A 19,375-nucleotide genomic window follows, 5' to 3' on the forward strand; every position below is an offset into this window, starting at 1 on the left:
TAAGTACAACTCTTTCTATCGAAAAAAAAAGAAGTTTTTCAACTCGAGTCACAATTGAAAAAAATAAAATGTATGGACTACATTTAATTTTTTTTTCTTTTGCGTGACGTTTTACTGTCTTATATCCGTTATCAAATGACAACTTTAGTTTAAAAATCTTTCCTTGATTTTAGTTTAATTGTGGTATTTTTTTTTTAAATACCGAAGAGAAAAATTTGTTTTACCACGATGTCTTTAGTTGGTATTTACAGCAATTTAGGAAATCCACTGGTGGACTTTTTTTTTCTTCGTATGTTACTTCCTTGTAATTTAATAATACGAATCTGTTTTTCGAAATTTAGTAATACGAATCTATTTGTCGTTTTACAAAAATTCACTTTTACAGTTTGTTATTTTTTTAAGATGGATTCCACGGGAAACGGCGTAAATCGTCGCTTTTTTTTTTTTTTTTTTTTTTGCCACGTTCGAGTTTTTTTTTCTTTGAAACTACAATTAAAGGTTTTGGTTTGTCTCTTTTTTCCGACTAGTATTTTAGTAAATAAAATACTATTAATCGAGATTATTTTCTTTTTTTTAACCTGAATGTAGTTTTTGTTCTTGGAATTTGGGAAACAACCGTTTCTTTCTTTTAGTGTCTTCGCGAGGCAAATATTTTACAGTTTTCCAATTTTCGCTGAATTATTCATTTTTTCCGCTTGAGTCGAACTTCTCTTTAGCGTAAAAACCGTTTTTACGACTATTTCGTTCGTCAAAACTTGTATTCCTTAGAAAGGTCAACCGTTGCGTTGTACTTTTTTTTTGAGTTCTTTCCATTTCTTCGTCAAACTGTTATATTTGACGTTCATCCTCGTCGGCACTGTTAAGTTTGCAGGTTGAAACAAGTAACGTAGACAGCAATACAAATGACGACTCAACAAACAAAGGTAGATCAAATAAGAAGTGTATTAGGAAAAGGTATATTTACAGGATATTTACATAATGGTGTCAAATAAGAGAGTCTTTGCTGGAGAAACGTATCTGCTCTCGGCGGCCTTCGGTGGCTTCTGGTGAACACACCCTCAGACTAACTGAGTCTTCCTATTTATGTGTAATTACAATCCACATATGCACATGAATGTGTGCCACCACAATAATAATAATAATAATAATAATAATAATAATAATAATAATAATAATAATAATCCTGATTTCTCTGTAAACAGATGGGATTCATTCTCAAAGAACTCTCCCTCAGTCCTTGTTTCGAACTAGGAATTCCAAAGTATTGTTTTTTTATTTGTCACTATCATTTTTCTTAACACGAAAATTATTTTGAAAATCATTTGAAGAACTCCAAATATCATTCGAACTATTTTTAATGCTATGACGACCATCACATGAGTCAACATAAAAAATTAGATTAGCATCTGCCAAACCATCCAATGTTATGTATATGCCTGATTGTATTTGCTTTATGGAAGAGTTTTTTTTTTTTTACAAAACAAAATCTGTTGTTATTTTATTAGGATGTAAAAAGCAACCTCAATTAATCCTCTGAAAGTAGTTGTTTAATTTAGGTATTTCTTTCAACATTCAAATACTAAATCCTTCTTACTATTGCATTTCATTACCTTAAAAACTGTATAACAACAATATCATGTTAAGTATAAATTAACAAACAGTGATACTTTTTACCGGTTAAAATCATTCTATTCTATTACATCTATATTAAATTTATAAACATCTATCTGTTACTAAGTTGTGATTCCATTGTGAATTCTTTAAATCAGTGTTTTGGTTATTAAGTGTCAGGCTCAGTTTTTTTCTTACATTAAAAACACTTGACGCATAGAAATATTACACTGATCCCACTAAATTGCCGGTACTAACCAAACTTTGCCTCAAGGTGATTTGTTTGAAACTTACCAGGTAATATTAATATATATATATATATATATATATATATCATATTTAATTCTCTAATACAATATTTAGTTCTAGAATTGCATATGTCGCATGATATAAAGCAGTGTATATTTCCTTTTCTATTGACAGTTCGCCCAAGAATACTATTCTGTTTCTAACCAGTCACAGAATATAGAGAAATATACAATTGTTGTCATGTAATTTAGGTGATACAAGGACAAAAAGTTTATGTATGCTTGAAAATGGGATACTTCGTATGCTATGAAATTCGTGATTTCCATTATGACATTATGCATTTCTTTTTATTGGCCAATCGAATAAGATTTTCCTCTTATCACCTAAACTGGATATAGATATACAAAAGACAGTTTTTATTCATTGCCTTAGTATCTGTTATAATAGATAATACTCTAAAACTAATTGTTCAACATTTCAATATGTCAAATAAGTTCTTAGCTAAGAGAATGTAGTTTACATAATATGCACAACATCCTTATGTTGCGACAATACTCTTCTAATCATAAAAGCGAATGCACTTGTTGCGGCTTCATTGCTGTTATTGGCTAAGACAACAATACCAGAATGTGAACTCTTGTTAAATCTAAGAAAAGATAGTAAACCTACAATATTAAATCAGGGTGGGCGTGAATTTGGAAGGGGCATTATTATTATCATATTTTCTAATAAAATATTATTATAACATATTTACTGATAGAAGATTTAATTTTCGCACAATTAGTGGCATTTATTTGATCTGTTTCTAGCATTTTCTTTAATTTTTTTATTTTTGAGCGATTATGAAGGATCCACATAGCTGTAATAAGGTAACCATTTATTTTTCCTACAAAAATATCTACATTGGCACAGGAGTAATATATTATGTATTTGGTAATATTTATTTATCATATATTTGTCTGTTTGTGTTATGTGGTATCTTGTAAAAAATTCCTTGCTTTTTTACCATTTCTTTTTTGTTGACATTTTACGATATAGAGGGATTCAAAAATTGCCTGTTTTTTTTTACCCCTTCCTTGTTTTTGTTGACGTTTTACAATTTAAAGTGGTTCGAAAATACCTAGAGTTTTTTTAATCCCTTTCTTGTTTTGTGACGTTTTACAATTTACAGAGATTCTTAAATACCTAGATGTTTTTTATTCCTTTCTTGTTTTGATGAAGTTGTACAATTTACAGAGATTCGAAAAATACCTATTTTTAATCCCTTTTTTGTTTTGTTGACTTTTTACAATTTACAGAGATTCGAAAAATACCTGGGTTTTTATCACTTTCTTGTTTTAGTGACTTTTTACAATTTACAGATATTCGAAAAATACCTCAGGTTTTAGATTTACAGATATTCAAAGAATTCCTGTGTTTTTTCCTCCCTTTCTTCTTTTGTGAGGTTTTACAATTTACAGAGATTCGGAAAGTACCTGGATGTTTAATCCCTTTCTGGTTTTGTTGACGTTTTACAATTTAGAGACATACGAAAAATACCAGGGTGTTTTATCACTTTCTTGTTCTTTTTACGTTTTACAATTTGCAGAGATTCCAAAAATACCTGCTTTTTTCATTCCTTTCTTGTTTTGTTGACATTTTACTATTTACAGAGATTCGAAAAGTACCTGTTTTTTTTTATCCCTTTTCTTGTTTTGATGAGGTTGTACAATTTACAGGTATTTTAAAAATACCTGGGTTTTTCATCCCGTTCTGGTTTTGACGACGTTCTACAATTTCCATAGATTCGAAAAATACCTGATTTTTTTATCCATTTCTTGTTTTGTTGGCGTTTTACAATAAACAGATATTCGACAAATACCTGGGTTTTTGTCTCTTTCTATTTTGTTTACGTTTTACAATTTAAAGTGATTCGAAATATATCAGCGTTTCTTTTATTCCTTTCTTGTTTTAGTGAAGTTCTACAAGTTACAGAGATTCCAAAAACTTCTTTTTCCCCTTTCTTCTTTTATTTACGTTTTACAATTTATAGAGATTCGAAAAATACATGGGTTTTTAACCCTTTCTTTTTTGTTGACGTGTTTACAATATACAGAGATTCTAAAAATACCTGCGTTTTTTATCCATTTCTTGTTTGTTGACGTTTTTCAATTTACAGATATTCGAAAAATACCTGATTTTTTCACTCCTGTCTTGCTTTGATGAGGTTTTACCATTTACAGGGATAAGAAAAATATGCAAGGTTTTCACGATTTTCTGTTTTTTTGTACGTTTTTCTATTTACAGAGATTCGAAAAATACCTGGAGTTTATTATCCGTTTCTTGTTTGCTGACGCTTTCTAATTTACAGAGATTCGAACAATACCTGGGTTTTTATCCTTTTATTGAGTTTTTTACGTTTTACAATTTACAGATATTCGAGAAATACTTGGGTTTTTTTTATCCCTTTCTTGTTTTTTAACGTTTTACCATTTACAGAGATTCGAAAAATACCGCGGGGGATTTATCCTTTTTTGTTTTGGTGAGGTTTTACAGTTAACAGGGATTCGATAAATACCAAGGTGTTTATCTCTTTCTTGTTTTGTTTACGTTTTACAATTTCCAGAAATTCGAAAATAACTGTTTTTCATGCCTTTCTAGTTTTATTTACCTTATACAATTTACTGATATTCGAAAATACCTGGGTGTTTTTATCCCTTTTTTGTTTTGTTAACGTTTTGCAATTCACATATATTCGAAAAATACCTGGGTTTTTTTATCCTTTCTTTGTTTTGTTAAGGTTTTACAACATGCAGAGACTCAAATAATACCTGTTTTTTTTTTCATCCCTTTCTTGTTTTGTTGGCGTTTTTTAATTTACATACATTCGAAAAATACCTGATTTTAAATCCCTTTTTTGTTGATTTTTTACAATTTACAGAGATTCGAAAAATGCCTGGGTTTTTTTTTATCCCTGACTTGTTTAGTTGAGGTTTTACAATTTACAAAGATTCGAAAAATAGCTGGGCTTTTAACCATTTTCTAGTTTAGTCGACGTTTTAAAATTTACAGAGATTCCAAAAATACCTGTTTTTTTTTAAATCTTTTTCTTGTTTTTTGATGTTTTATAATTTACAGACATTCGAAAATAAATTTCTTGTTTTGTGGACGTTTAGCAATTTACAGATATTCGAATAATGCCTGGGTTTTTTCATCCATTTTTGGTTTTGTTGACGTTTTACAATTTACAGAGATACGAAAAATACCTGGTTTTTCAATCTTTCTTGTTTTGTCGAGGAGTTACAATTCACAGAGATTAAAAACATACGTAGGGTTTTTATCCCTTTCTTGTTTTTTGTCGTTTTATAATTTACAGAGATTAAAAAAATACCTGGGTTTTTAAGCACTTTCTTGCTTTGTTGACGTTTTACAATTTACAGAGATTCGAAAAATACCTGGTTTTCATCCCGTTCTTGTATTGTTGACGTTTTACAATTTACAGAGATTCTAAAAATACCTGCGCTTTTTAATGCTTTTCTTTTTTGATTGGCGTTTTAAAATTCACTGTAATTCGAAAACTACCTGTATTTTATTCCTTTCTTGTTTTGTTGACGTTTTGCAATTTACAGAGTTTCGAAAAATATCTGGTTTTTATCCCTTCCTTGTTTTGTTGACGTCTACCGACATTCGAAAATTCCTGTTTTTTTTATCCAATTTACAGAGATTCGAAAAATACCGTTTCTTATTTTGTTGATGTTTTACCATTTACAGTGATTAGAAAAATAGCTAGTGTTTTCGCGACTTTCTAGCTTTTTCGACGTTTTACAATTTACCGAGATTCGAAATAAACCTGTTTTTTTACCCTTTCTTGTTCAGTTGACGCTTTACAATTTACAGACATTCGAAAAAATACCTGGGTTCTTTATCATTTTGTGTTTTTTACGTTTTACAATTTACAGATATTCGAAAAATACTTGGGATTTTCGTCCATTTCTTGTTTTGTGTACGTTTTACTATTAACAGAGATTCGAAAAATACGTGGGTTTTTTTTTTATCCGTTTCTTGTTTTGTGTGCGTTTTACTATTAACAGAGATTAGAAAAATACCAGGGGTTTTTACCCGTTTCTTTTCATGAGACTTTACAATTTACAGAGATTCTAAAAATACCAGGGTTTTTTATTCCTTTCTTGTTTTGTTGACGTTTTACAATTTAAAGAGATTCTAAAAATACCAGGGTTTTTTATTCCTTTCTTGTTTTGTTGACGTTTTACAATTTACAGAGATTCTAAAAATACCAGGGTTTTTTATTCCTTTCTTGTTTTGTTGACGTTTTGCAATTTACAGAGATTCTAAAAATACCAGGGTTTTTTTATTCCTTTCTTGTTTTGTTGACGTTTTACAATTTACAGAGATTCTAAAAATACCAGGGTTTTTTATTCCTTTCTTGTTTTGTTGACGTTTTACAATTTACAGAGATTCAAAAATACCTGTTTTTTTATACATTTCTTTTTGTTGGTGCATTACAATTTACAGAAATTCGATCGGTGCTGGATATGACCTAAAACTATATCCGATGGTGAGACTCCACCTTGCGGGCTTTGGGGAGTGTGGAGTCACCCTTTAATTGCCATTGCTCCCAGGTCCACTCTGACCAAAATCGTTCCTCAAAATAACTAGATTCGGCATTAAATCACATGAAAAAAGTTGATATGCCGTAAAACAAAAACAACCAACCAACCAACAGAAATTCGACAAATACCTGTGTTTTTGTCCCTTTCTTGTTTTGTTGACGTTTTACATTTTACATACATTCGAAAAATACCTGGGTAGTTTTTTCACTTTCTTGTTTTGTTGACGTTTTAAAATTTACATACATTCGAAAAATACCTGGGGTTTGTTCATCTCTTTCTTGTTTTGTTGATTTTTTTACAATTTACAGAAATTCGAAAAATATCTTGGTTTCTGTCGTTATTTCAATTTGTTGTTATAAGTAATTGACAACCAAGTTGTGGTTTTATTTAATATACAACTTTATTGACATATTTACATAAGAAGAGAGATTGAATTTACGTGTGTAGAGGTCTACGCCATGTTGTCGAATACGTATGTATTAGGCGGTTGACATCAATATTCATACGCCATGATTTACTTGTTACGCGTATGAAAGTAGTTCTATAACACTACATCCTCCTTACCAGAAGGAAGAAAAGCAGTGCACATTGTTCAGATATTTATTGTTTAAATCTGTTTGGCCTATGGATTTCACGGCCATGTCTTGTTATGTTTGGTGTGTGTTTCTTAGTGTTTATTTGGTTTGAGATGCTTGTGTTAGGGAGTCCAGATTGAGATTGAGTTTGGTCACTGAGGTGAACATGTTTATGGGTTGCTTTTCCATCTGCTCTGATATGGACTCTGTTACGTCCATTTTCCAGTTTGGTTATCCCACATACGTACGTGTTGTCCAGGGACAAGTGCTGGTAAGTCATGGGCTGTTTTGTCGTGATAGGTTTTTTGTATATCCTGTCTGTGCTTTAGTTCTTCGTGGATATGGTCACGGTTGGGAAATCTGTGATTCGTGATTTTTGCAATCAGGTTCGATTTCATAATGCGACTGTTTAGAAGTTCAGCTTAGCTTGGAAGTTTGTGGCTGATAGGCGTTGTTCTTAAACACAGCATTACAAGGTTAACATCTCTTCTTGCTTGCTTTTCTTTGACTATTGTTCTTTTAATGGGTTGAATCTGTCGTTCAATAAAGCCATTTGATTTAGGAAACCTTGGAGATGATGTGATATGATCGAATTGCCATTGTTGAGCAAATTCTTTAAATGCTTCACTGGAGTACTGTGGTCCGTTATCACTAATAACTCTGGTGGGAATACCATGTTCTGAAAATATCTGCTTCATTGTTGATATGACCATGTTGCTTGTGGCCATGCCATTCATTTTCCGTATGATTGGGAATTTACTATAATAATCGGCAATTATGAGGTATTCCTGATCGTTACAGTGGAACAAGTCAGTGCCAACAACTTCCCATGCTCTGCTAGGGATGTCATGCGGTTGTAAAGTTTCCTTTGGTTGTGCTGGGAGGTTTTCCTGGCATATTGAACACTTTTTGATCATGTTCTCAATATCAGTGTTAATTCGCTCCCAGTATACAGTATCTCTAGCTTGCAGACATGTCTTTTCAATACCTTGATGGCTGTAATGTAGTTGGTCCAGGATAGTTTTCTGCTGGTTTTCAGGGATAATAATCCTTGAGCTTTTCATGATTATACCATCACTGACAGATAACTCATCTCTGTATGACCAGTATGACTGAATTGTCGGTGGTACTTCCTTAATTGAGTCTGGCCATCCTGTTGTTATGGTTTCATGTAATTGGTTGAGTATTGGCTCAGCCTTTGTTTCCTTTTTTATTTCATTCGGGCGTTCGCTTTTGAATCTCACCAAGTCAACTCGAATATCTAAGTCGATCATGTCAGTGTTTTGAGTACTGGGGAGGCAACTTAGTGTATCAGCTACAGTCATTTCTTTGCCTGGCATGCATTCTATTTGTATCTGGTATCCCTGTAATTTGGTCATCATTCGAGGTGCACTGGGAGGTGCACTGGTCAGTGGTTTCTGTAGTATCATGACCAAGGGTTTATGATCGGTGTGTACGTTGAACTTCCGTCCATATAGGTAGACATGATATCTGTGGACACCAAATACAATTGCTAGAAGTTCCCTTTCTATGCATGCATACCATTGCTCGGCGTCTGTTAGAGACTTTGATGCATATGCAATAGGTTTTTTGCTTTGCATTAATGCTGCTCCAAGTCCTTTTAAACTCGTATCAGTTTGCAGTATTGGTACTTCATTCGTGTCGAAGTACGTTAATGTGGAGGCTTTGTTTTAAGTGTTTCAAAGCATACCTTGTGATGCTCTTCCCAGAATAAGGTACGTCTTTCTTCAACAAGCCTCTTAATGTATGTGTCTTGTCAGCCAAATTTGGGATGAATGGTGATAAATATGTGACAAGGCCTAATAATTCTTGTAGTTCTTTTTTGCATGTTGGATATGGCATGTCTTGTAAGTCTTTAAGTTTTTCTGAGTCTGGGCTAACACCATTTTCACTATATATCATTCCAAAGAAAGATATATTTTTTGATTTTATTTTGCATTTTGCTGAATTAAACACAAGACCATTTTTTGCAGCTACTTGCATGAGCCTGTACAAGATCTTATGCTCTTTGTCCGTTTTACTATAGACAAAAATGTCGTCTGTAATTCCAATTGCTCCGTCAACTTGTTCGAGTATCTGGTCCATTTTCATTTGAAAAATGTCCTGGGATACACTTAACCCAAATGGTAATCTCTGGAAACAGTATCTGCCAGAAGGGGATTGGAATGTCGTTAGCAGCTGAGATTCCTGATCCAAATGTATGAACCAATAAACAGCTTTGGCATCAAGTTTAGACAACAGCGTGGCACCTGCAAAGTGGTGTGTTAGCTATTCCACTGTAGGGGTTGCATGGTGTGGTCTTTTTAGCGCAATGTTAAGGCGTCTTGGGTCTAGACAGATTCTCAGGCTTCCATCTTTCTTGTGTGAATAAGCTAGGCTGGAAACCCAGTCTGTTGGCTCTGTGACTTTTCTAATGATCTTGTTGCTGACCATTTTGTCTAGTTCCTGTTTTATGTTGTCCTTTAGGGCAATTGGGGTTTTTCTGGGTGGGTCAATGTGAGGTTGCTCGTTGTTAACTTGACATGTCCAGGCATAGAGCCTATTTTGTCGAATTGATCTGGATAGATCTGTACCAAGTCTTCGATTTTGTTGATTGGTTTGACTATATTTTGTTCTTTCACCGTGCAGTGAAGAGTGACCATTTTCAGCATTTTCAGTGATGGTAGTCCTAGAATTGCTGGTCCATATACATCCACTATATAGAAGGTGCTTTCGTGCCAATCAGAGGTTTGGTAGTTGCATGGTATACTGATGTTGCCATAGCACTTTATCGGTGTTCCATTGTAGGTTATTAGTTTTTTGTCCTTACTTTGTTTTTTTTAGTTTTGGGAAGCCATCAGTGGTTAATTTCTCAGGAGACATTCTACGGAATGTAGAAATTGGTAATGTATTACATTGGGCTCCAGTATCGACTTTAATTCGTAGTCTGTGAGTCCCGTTTCGATTAGGTAATTTTATATTTATATAAGCGAAGGCTTCATCTCTCTGTGTTTGAGAGGGTGTGTTAATGGTGGAAAAAGTTAAATTTTCGAATTGTTCATTTAGTTCCTGGCTGTTGTAACTGGATAATATATCAGTTTGGATGAAGTGGGGGGGGGGGGTTCTGGTCTGTTGCCGATTTTTTTTTTCTGTTGTCGGTTGCGACTAGTCAATCCAACTGAGTGAGTTTGTTTTTATTTAAACTGTTATAAATGTTCAGTATCCATTTCGCTGCCACCCTGTCGTTAGTTTAAGTTTGTTGTTATAAGTAATTGATAACCAAGTTGTGGTTTTATTTAATATAGAACTTTATTGACATATTTACATAAGAAGAGAGATTGAATGTACGTGTGTAGAGGTCTACGCCATGTTGTCGAATAGGTATGTATTAGGCGGCTGACATCAATATTCATACGCCATGATTTACTTGTTACGCGTATGAAAGTAGTTCTATGATAACACTACAGTTTCCAGCCCTTTCTGGTTTTGTCGAGGTTTTACAATTTACAAAGATTAAAAAAATACCTGGGTTTTTTCATCCCTTTCTTGTTTTGTTGGCGTTTTACAATTTTCAGAGATTGGAAAAATACATAGGATTTTTTTTATCCCTTTCTTGTTTTGTTGACATTTTACAATTTATAGACATTCGAAAAATACCTATTTTTTATCCCTTTCTTGTATTGTGTATGTTTTACAATTTACAGAGATTCGAATAATACCTGTTTACAATTTACCGACATTCAAAAAATACCTGGCGTTATTTTATCATTTTATTGTTTTGTTGACGTTTTACAATTTAAAGAGATTCGAAAAATACCTGGGTTTTTATTCGTTTCTTGTTTTTGTTTACGTGTTACAATTCACAGAGATTCGAAAATACCTAAGTTTTTTTTTTATCCCTGTCTTGTTTTGTTGACGTTTAGCAATTTACAGATATTCGAAAAATACCTGGATTTTTTCATCTCTTCCTTGTTGTGTTGACGTTTTACAATTTACAGAGAGTCGAGAAATACCTGTTTTTTTTTATCCCTGTCTTATTTTGTTGACGTTTTACAATTTACAGAGATTCGAAAAATACCTATGTTTTTTGTCCCACATGTTCAAATTAAAACGACCAAGAGTCTAGGTAACAGATAACATGACGCATTTTTCGAAAAATACACGTAACTTAAAAATAAATAGTAATAATCAATGAAAAGTTTCATTTAATTATCTCTTAAGAACCGACTGAAAATTTCTCATATAAAATTATTTGTTATCTTATTTCAAAAACTAAAAAATACAATAAAAGTTTCAACTTCTTCTGATAGACATTTATGAAAATCATGTTCACCCTCATAAAAAATAAACAATTATGAGAAAATTAAAACGTCACTGTGCTATATTTTGTTAGATTAAACTTATCCATTATAATTGCGCGTATCTTAATGTAGAATTGTCCTTTATAAGTAAAGACATTATGTGCACAACGAAACGCAAAACATTTTTTCACAAATCAAACAGAAACGCGATCTTCTATATTGCCTACATGCCGCTACGACAACATGACGTCATTTTTAAGTCAACAGACATTTTCTTTTGGTAATCTCGCTTAAACACCATACATATACCAAGACCAACGGAGCGTAATTGCTACAATTCTCTTTCTACTTCTCAATCCCATTTTTGACCTAAGGAACTGAAAATCTCTGATTTATAATATTTAAGAATAATAATGGGAAAGAAAATATTATATATCTGTATATCAAACTGTATGACATTGGAAAAATACATGACCCGGAACACAGAAAAGCAGCAAAAGACACCGTTAACATGAACAATTCAGGAAGCAGCGAAGCCAAAAACAGAAGACAAGAAAAGAAGTTAGGAGCGAAACACCTACACTGACGATTTATAAGAATGACAAGAGAAGAGACACGAGAATGCATGGACAAAGTCAAGAAGAGGAAGCATGAACATAGAAACGGAATCGCTAGTGACAGCTATACAGAACAATACGATTAAAACTATATTACATTTCAAATTGATAAAACAGGAAAATGCCAAATGTAGACTCTGTGGACAAAGAAACGAAACGGTAAATCACATAAGTGAGTGCAGCAAAAAACGATTTAAATTTTTTTTTAATTCACACGCTTTCGTCTAAGACAAAATAATCAAAACTTCCATGCCCATGCATCGATGCACAAAAAAACATTTTGTTACAACCTATTTCTACCTGTCTACCGTTTCCACACAGATTTCAGCCCCACCTTTTCAGTTTGCACATTCGTCTACACTTTATGCACTTCTCTTTTAATTCAATTTCTATCTAAATATAAAATGGTTTGGCAATTTATCTTTCCATCCACCTCACATTTTGTTATGGCTTGTTAATACACTGTACTGTTTTCCTTTTACTCTTTTTTTTTACTCTTTTGACTATTTTCCTTGATTTTATTATATATGTGTGTGTGTGTGTATGTGTGTGTGTGTGTCTGTGTGTGTGTCTGTGTCTGTGTGTCTGTGTTTAGTCATCTAGATGCAGATTATTATGTTAAATTACAACACTTTATTGTGGCTACACAAGCAATTACGTCAAGCCGAGTTTTAAACTCGATCATATAGTAAACAGTCTGCGCTTCTAACCATCTGGCCACTGTCCACTTAGCGTAAGTAAGCAAATATCAATGTTAATATAAGCATTGGCGATTATTATACAGGTGTCCATTTTTACACAAAATGATTACATATACGCTAATGTCAGTTAACAATTATGCTTATCACACTGCTTTGATCTATGTATATATAGTAGCTTGATCACACATACACACACACATACACACACATACACACACACGCACATATATATATATATATATATATATATATATATATATATATATATATATATATATATATTATTTATACAAACATTTTGCTACAAATATGGAGACATGTTTCGGCTAATGTTTTTAAGCAGACGCATTAGAAGTAGTGGATTATATATGTATATAATCCACTGTGAAAAATGTTAGCAATTATTCATTTACATATAACAAACATGTCGCATTAAACTCTTAAATTATATTACCGCCTGACTACATATATATATATATATATATATATATATATATATATATATATATATATATATATTATATATATATATAATAAATGACAAAAATTTATATTTTATAATTCATGATGTTGACCATCTTATAATTTATTCCTTTAAATCAGTCGATTTATACACTTCTTGACAGTATTTGTTTGGTAGCGCAAAATCAATCACTTAATTATTATATCAATTAGTGAATCTATTATGCCCTTAACTCATCAGAAGAAATAGCAGCAATCGATCCGTCAAAAGGAATGGAAATGTGATTTGACATGGTGAACATCCGAAAATTGAAAGAGAAGCTGCAAATATCTTCATATTTTTACATTATGCCATATTGAATTTTATCAAACAAAGTCATTTACCCAACTATTCGTACTAATAATTTTAATTAAGCTATGAATCTTCTACTAAAATGTTCTATTTAATAATTAGTAAATTTATTAATTCTAAATTATGTATACATACTTATGAAAATAATATCAGCAAATTATAAAATATCATATATGCTTTAATATACGAAACTAAACTATTTTACAAAAGAAAGAAAAACCAACTATTCGCACTAACAAGTTTAATTATTTTATGAATCTTCTACCAAAATGTTCTATTTAATAATTAGTAAATTCATAAATTCTAAGTTATGTATACATACTTATGAAAATAATATCAGCAAATTATAAAATATTATATATGTATGTATGTATATACGAAACTAAACTAAGCTACAACAAAAAACATTGATCATTTTAATCCGTATTGAAGATTATACATAATTCAATACTATTAGCTATTACAATCAAACACATCAATACTTACAATTATAATTTTTAATATCATACAATTCAAAAACTATACTTACGTTTTGTAAAGTTTAGAATAATCTGAAAATTCTTTTATATCGTAATTGTTCAACGTCCATAACGTGGAATGGCTGACCCATTCAAATAAGACAGACGATGAGGGGAGGTTTTGTCATGATTTTGCCATTGCTTATGACCTCACTCAGATTGTTCACGAACCCACCCATGTGCCCGATACACCCGGTCACTATGCAAGCCTCCTAGACCTTTTTCTCTCAACTTCCCCTGAGCTATGTTCATGTTCCGTTCATTCTCCTCTAGGATCCTCCGACCACTCCGTCGTATCAGTTAAGATAAAAACGAAATGTAAGAAGCCCCCAGACGTACCCCTCCACCGTACTGTATACCGATACTCTATGGCTGACTGGGATAGCTTCCGTACATTCATATCTGAATTACCTTTGCACTCCATGTTTAAAAAGGAAGTGTCCTCTATAGTATCAGATCTGACCGAATGGTTAATTGTAGGCATAGACCAATTCATACCATCTAAAAAATTCCAACAAAAACCTAACAGCCAGCCATGATTCTCCCCAGAATGTGCTGCTTCTATCGCGCACAGAAATCACTTTTTTCCATAGCTACCAACGTAATAGATGCACTAAGACTAAAGCTGCTTTCAGGACTACCAGCAACCACTGTAAAAGAGTAATAAAAAATGCAAGAGAGCTATATGCCCAGTCTGTTAAATCCAAGGTAGCTGATCAGCGGCTTGGTTCCCACCAGTTTTGGCAAATAACACAGAAGTGTGCGTTCTATCCCAACCATTATCAATGGACCAGAGGTTATCTCGTCAGCGTCAGACAAGGCCAAACTATTTGCCAAGAACTTTGCAGCTAATTCTACCCTATGCGACAAAGGCCATCAACTCCCCATATTTCCTCCTATAACACAGAACAAGCTAGGTAACATACAAATATCCGTGCATGAGGTCGCCAAGCTAATCAAGAATCTAGATTCCAGTAAAGCAACTGGCCCTGATGGCATCCCAATTATAGTGTTAAAAAAGCTTCAACCAGAACTTGCTCCCATACTTACGAAACTATTTAAGCGCTGCCTTAAGGAGAAGTGCTTTCCGACTCCCTGGAAGACCTCATCAGTTTGCCCTGTATTTAAGAATTCAGGTGATAAGTCATCTCCCTCTCAGTACAGACCAATAAGTCTCCTGTGTGTTATGAGTAAGTTGCTGGAATCCATATTAAATAGAGAAATAGTCAACCATCTCAGCAGGAATAACCTTCTTAGTGACACACAATATGGTTTCCGCTCTGCAAGATCTACCGCAGATGTGCTGACGGTTATATCTCAAAGGATTAGTGAATCTCTTGACAAAGGCTTCCTTTCTAGGGCAATTGCTCTTGACATATCAAAGGCCTTCGACAAGGTATGGCATAAGGGTCTACTTCACAAGATTTCCAGCTACGGTATAACTGGAAATGTTTTCTCAATCATTAAATCATTTCTCTCTCATAGGCTCATAAGAGTAGTGGTAGATGGACAAAAATCAGAGGCCTGCAATATAAATGCTGGAGTCCCTCAGGGGTAAATCCTGGCTCCAACTCTCTTCCTGATCTACATCAATGACCTCCCTAAACACATGCTTAAATCATTCGTTGACATCTATGCTGATGGCATGACCATCTACGGCAACACATCAAAGGCTGTAAATGACAAAGTTTTCTCTGATTCTCTCTCCTCTGATCTCGATCGAGCGTGTGGTTCAGTGGGGGGAAGATGTGGCTTTAATGCATCCAAAACCAAACTCCTATCCTTACATCATCAACGCTCTGATCCCCATCTGGCATCAATTGTGATGGATGGCTCTCGTCTGGGTGAGGCCCCGTGTTTTGACAAGCTTCTGGGTTTGACCTTTACTCCTGATCTGAAATGGAACACGTACATCAAGTCTGTTGCCAAGGTCGCTGGAAAGATGATAGGATCCTTCTACCGCTCCAGAAGATATCTCACTACTGATGCAATTCTCTATCTATATAAAAGCCAAGTACGTCCAAGGATGGAATACTGTTGCCAGATCTGGGCAGGAGCTGCTAAAAACAGCCTATCCTGCCTTGACAGAGTACAAAATAGACTTCGTGGCTTAGTGAGGGATGCCCTTTTCTCTACCCTGCAACTTCTCTCCCATCCTTGTTTTATCGTTATTTCCAAGGCAGGTGCTCGTCTGAACTCCAATCTCTGGTCCCCCTCGCCAATCTTTCACGAAAAACACCCATCTAGCTGAATCCACTGTGAAAAATTTCCCCCACTCTGTATCTGTGCCTAAATCAAAATGCGGATTCCATGAACAAAGCTTCTTTCTTAGAACTGCACGCCTGTGGAACTCTGTTCCGTCTGCCTGCTTCCCACCGGACTACAACTTGGATGTGTTCAAGTCCAACGTTAACAAATTCGTAATGAACCGCCCCCTTAAGTAAACACTTCAACAAATCTCCACACTAACGTAATGTACTTGCAATAACCCTTATCCCTGAGTGGCTTCCGGGCCTTGATAAGTGGTGATCACTGTGTAAAAAAAAAATAAAAAAAAAAAAAATTGTTCAAATTAAATTAACTTAATAAATGCGGCAGAGTTACCTCCCTTAGAACAAATCTCCTGAAATAAACTTTGCTTATATTTATTAATTTTTCACAACGCATAAACATTCATATTAAACTAATAATTAATTTTTAATTTTAATATAGTTTTAATGTCTTTCATTCAATATTATTTTTAAAAAATTAAATCGACTTATATTTAAATTAATTCACTAATTTTTCCAATACAAAATGTTAGTATTACCGATTATTTCAATCGATAATCATAAGTTATTAAGTTATATTCATATCGGCTAATATTGAATTATAAATTAATTATTTAATTCAATTTACTTAATTTTTATTTATTCATATTATTATCAATATCAGCACCATCATTATTATTTATATTGAAAGTAATGTTTTTAATTTTTACATTTCACAAACTTAACTCAATTTTACATACGACAATCTAGTTTTATTAAACCTGTTACTAACTTGTTCCTTATTTAAACATAATTTTTGCTATCATTGTATATATCCTAATTCTCTAATAAGTATGTTTCAGAGTTTCTTCATCTGAAAACCTGTTATTTTAATTATAATTAAATAAATGTATGTTTAAGTTAAAACTAATTCTAATTTTAATTCAAGTTAATAAGAAATAAAATATTGTTTAGACCTAAAAGTTATAGACTATATCCAACCCAGGTTTTCCTTATACTTTAAAACCCTTCTCTTATGTGCTTTAATTACATCCTATTTTTTATTTTATTTTATTTTTATTTATTTATTTATTTTATTTTATTTTTTAATTAAATTTAAGTAATATTTCCGAAATGAAATTATAGACGTTAATTTAATGAGTATATATATTTAAAAAATATATATAGTTTTCTTAGTAGATTTACAATAGATATATCTTATTATAACTATAACATTGATTTTTTTTATTCATTTTAACAATTAAGCATTTGGCTTATACTTTTGAAATCACTTATCAATCAATTTTTAATCACTTGTTGCATCATATAAATTTTATTTTTAGATCAATATTTGGAGTCTGACTACTATAAATACATTTTTAATTTTATGATTATCATTTATTTATGTATGTATTTATTTTTTATTTATTTATTTTATTTTTTATTTTTTTCCTAATCCATAAATTAACAAATTCAACTTTACCATCTATAAACATTACAATTAATCTAAGTAATAATGTCATGATCCATTTCTATTTCCTATACTAATTTAATATTTTATTCTTCCTCCACTCCTAATCGTATAATATATGTGTACTCTCTTTTATTTTATTTTATTTGCTATTTATTTAATTTTATTTATTTATTTTATTTTATTTTATTATTTATTTATTTCTTTAAATCAATTAATTTTTTTTTTAATTCTATATATTATTTTTTATTTTTATTTATTCTATATATTGCTCTGTAATCACATTGACCTTTTTATATAAGGATTGATATATAAAAAATATATTTCTACAGAAATATATATATATATATATTTACCAGGTATATTTAATGAGTTTCCAGACTTTTTTCGTATGTGCACTTTCATTGATAGTACACACATGAAACTATTCCCCTTTGAAACAATCCAGTCCACCTGCAATTCACTTTTTGTACCATTTCAACAACTTCTGGTCGGCCCCATAGAAGTCTTCTTGTTTAAGCATGTCCTCAATTGTCACATAACGGCAGCTTCTAAGATTTTCCTTGAGCTTAGTGAATAACCACACAGAGCAATGTTTGGACTTATAGAGAGGGTAAGGACTGTCTTGATGCTCATCTTGATCAAATAGTCGATGACAAGATCGCAGCACCCTTGTGACAAACTTTGCATAAATCTTCAGTTCCTTGCAAATAATTGTGTGTATAATTCCCACACTGACAGCAAACTGTGCACTTATTGTCTCTATTGACACACGATGGTCCTTATCCATGAAATTCTTTATTTGGCTAATCAACTCTGGTGTTCTTACTTCCTTACTCGTCCCACACCTCATCAACCTTTCACAGACTCTCTGCCTTCCTTTACTCTCTTACACCATTCGAAAACTGATGCTCGATTCATGCAAGATTGTCCAAAAGTAGTCTGAAGCATTTCATACGTTTCTGTGCAAATTTTTCTAAGTTTAAAACTGAATTTTATTGCATATCGTCCAGATGCGTTTCGCAAATTTACTAGATGTGACAATCAGACTTTAGTATGGTATATGCCTATTCCTGCTGTAGCTGTTTATTTGAATTTGAATTATAAAAAAGTGGTCAGTCATCTCATAAAATGTATAGCAATAACATACTAAATTTTCAAGAGTCCGGCCATTTTAAATGCCTGTACAAAAAAGTCTGTAAACTTATTGAAGGTATCTCGTATACAGGCATGAGGTAGTATGATTTAAGAAATAATCATTTATGTAGGTTCGAATAATTTAGCATAAACAACTATCTGTGTATGATCGTTTTTGAAGCGATCCAAAATTTACTGAAATAAAGTTTCTGCATGAAAACAGGAATTGGACATCAATGGAAAATTGAAGTATAAAATCAAGACAGAAATGAAGGTAGCAAATCATAAAGTTTGGGGGCAAATAGACAGGTAAACAGAATTTAGCTCAACCAATTTGTGTTGTGTAAGATCCATATAATTTTAAGTAAACATATCAGATAAAAAAAGTAGCAATGAGATAAATGCAGGCTGCTTACATTATAATACAATGCAAAATACGTTTTAGCATTACCTTCAGCAACAAACTTGGGTGTCAGATCATCGATTCTACCATCCTACTACTGACAGCTCCTAATCCGTCTT

The sequence above is a fragment of the Euprymna scolopes genome, chromosome 15, assembly GCF_053919585.1.
Source record: "Euprymna scolopes isolate OS-2025 chromosome 15, ASM5391958v1, whole genome shotgun sequence".
Lineage (NCBI taxonomy): Eukaryota > Metazoa > Mollusca > Cephalopoda > Sepiida > Sepiolidae > Euprymna > Euprymna scolopes.